This window comes from Martes martes (genome assembly GCF_963455335.1).
Source record: "Martes martes genome assembly, chromosome: 5".
Lineage (NCBI taxonomy): Eukaryota > Metazoa > Chordata > Mammalia > Carnivora > Mustelidae > Martes > Martes martes.
The window spans coordinates 34,979,185-34,981,820 of NC_137892.1; the positions used below are offsets into that span (position 1 = coordinate 34,979,185).

The 2,636-nt window shown below is 37.6% G+C and overlaps 1 pseudogene across 1 annotated transcript; it reads left to right on the forward strand.

The window, feature by feature from the left end:
- Window positions 1-1,691: 1,691 nt before the first annotated feature.
- Window positions 1,692-2,434, forward strand: LOC308343276 (thioredoxin-dependent peroxide reductase, mitochondrial-like; annotated as a pseudogene). Its single transcript has one exon. The product of its transcript is annotated as a thioredoxin-dependent peroxide reductase, mitochondrial-like (transcript).
- The last annotated feature ends 202 nt before the right edge of the window (window positions 2,435-2,636 follow it).

Here is a 2,636-nt window from a genome sequence, read left to right on the forward strand (position 1 = left end):
TAGAATAATCGTGTAAAACCAATGTTCTTTCCATACCATCTTCAATCACTTAGTGAGGATTTTTAAAATATTTATTCTGTAGGTAATGTCAGGAACCACCCATCTTTTTACATTTGTTTTTGTTGTTACTTTCTTTTTTCCTTAATGTCAAGATGTCCTGATTAAGTCCATGGTAGATGGGCAGTTTGGAAGCAGCATGAGTTATTGGATAAAGGTTGTCTGGTAAGTATGAGAATAGTTATGAGATCATTGTAGTAGTCCATTTGAGTGTCTGTAAGGGAATTGAAATGGGTAATGAAAATCATGATGGAGAAGAGAGAATAATTAATGGGGTTTGGAAGTATAGTACATCACAAAGGTGAAATGGTTAAAAAGAGAAGTGCAAAGGTTTATAACTTGGGTGACTAGATGATTTCAATTAGCTGAAATAGGTGATTCTGGTGGAGGAACTTTGAGGGACAACATTAGGAATTAAATTTATAAAATAAGTAAGAAGGTAAAGAGTGAATTTCTATTGGTGAAATTTCAGGTAGTTTTTGCTTTGTGGAAGATAAATTTTGAAATTAGAGATGTTCAGTTTTTCATGGAGTTGACAAATTCTTTTTTTCATTGGTAATTATAATGTAATAATTAAAAAATTTAAATTGTATAGATATGAAACAGCATTTAGCAGAAATATTTTGTGGTAAGAAACATGCACACACACACAAAAGAATATATGAGTTTTAGAATGTTAATTGGCCCATTCTACTTTTTACTGTACTTCATTAAAAGTCTTACTAGTAATTTGGGGCACTGGGTGGCCCAGTTGTTAAACATCCAATGCTTGATATTGGCTTAGGTCATGACCTCAGGGTTGTGAGATCAAGCCGGCACTGGGCTCTGCACTGGGTATGAAAACAACTTAGGAGTCTCTCCCTCTGCCCCTCCCCTGCTCATGCTCTCTCCCTAATAAAAAATTTTTTTAAAGTTTTATTAGTAATATTATTTCAGGTTTTTTACTGAAATATCAATTCCCCTTCCTGACTAAACAATTTTGGCTCAAAACAGTTGGCAAATTCCCCTTTTTCTGTACCTTCTAATCAACCCTCTCTTAAACTCCCTCCAAAAATTGAGTCCTTGAAAAGATCTGAAGAAGGGTGGCTCATGCCCAGAAAGAAGACCAAGATTTCTCTAACTTGGCAGTTGACTTTACTTATTCTTTACACTAGCTTGTACAAAGAAAGCCTGAATGATTCATACCATCTGTGGATTTAAAAGATGTAGCTTTCTTTTGAAAATGGAAAAAAAAACCCCTTTCTTTTGCAAAACTTTTTGTTGAGCAAAAAGAATGTGTATATGCACATAGCAAGTTTCAGGTCATTGTTTCGTCAGAGCTCCCGTTAACTGGCTGATTCACCACCACCACCAAGGCCAGGATCATTTTTCTCACTTAATGATGGGGACAACTGGCAGAACACAAATCAATGTTTGTTCATACAGGTATGTTGCCTAATAACTGATTCATTCTTAATTTTTCATGAGGAAGCACACACACACACAAACCTAGGAGGAGGAAGGTAATAGTAGTGAAATGGGAGCTGTTACATGATGGAAATAAGCACTTGAAGGGGGCATTCTTTATTACCCTGCAAATGCAGCTTGCCTCTCAAATTCCTGTGCAGGGAGATTCTCAACAGCAGACAGTTTGAATGTGTGAATATGAAAGTCGGGGTATTTCTTTTTACATTACAAGTAAGGCTTTTGCAGCCCTTAGACCTGCTGTTTGCTGAAGAACATGTTGGACAAATGTATTGTGGTCTGGTTCTGGTCAAGCAAAATTCACTTTTAGCACCAATTCCTCATACCATGTTCCTGCCATCACCCAGCACATTCCCTATTTTAAGGGCACCGCCGTTATCAAAGGGGAGTTCCAAGACCTAATCCTTGGTGACTTTATGGGGAAATACTTGGTGCTTTTCTTCTGTCCTTTGGACGCACCTTTGTGTGTCCTATAGAAATTGGTGCTTTTAGTGACAAAGCCAGAGAATTTCACAGTGTGAACTGTGAAATTGTTGTGGTTTCAGTGGATCCCCACTTTATCCATCTTGCCTGAATCAACACAGCAAGGAAGAATGGCTGTTTGGGCCACATGAGCATCGCACTCTTGTCAGATTTGACAAAACAGATTTCCCTGAGATTATGGCATGCTGTTAGAAGGCCCAGTTTTGTTCTAAGAGGTTTCTTCATCATTGACCCCAGTGGAATCATCAAGCATTTGAATGTCAATGATCTCCCCCCGGGCTGAAGTGTGGAAGAGACCCTTTGCTTGGTGAAGGTGGTCTAGTTTGTGGAAACCCATGGAGAAGTCCGCCCAGCAAACTGGGCCGTGGATTCTCCTACAATCAAGCCACATCCACCTGCTTCCAAAGAACACAGTGGCAAAGTGACTTAAGTGATCATGCATGTTTTTCATTCCTGAGATTAATACAGTTATCTTACTTATTTGTTAGCTGACATGGGGTCTGCATATAATTCTAGATATTGATTTATTTTAGTAATAAAGGATATTTATTGAATCCAGAAATTGTAAATCATTGTAATAATTTTTTTCTGAAGTGCTCAAAATGTAAAAATTCCTAATAAACATTTAAAAA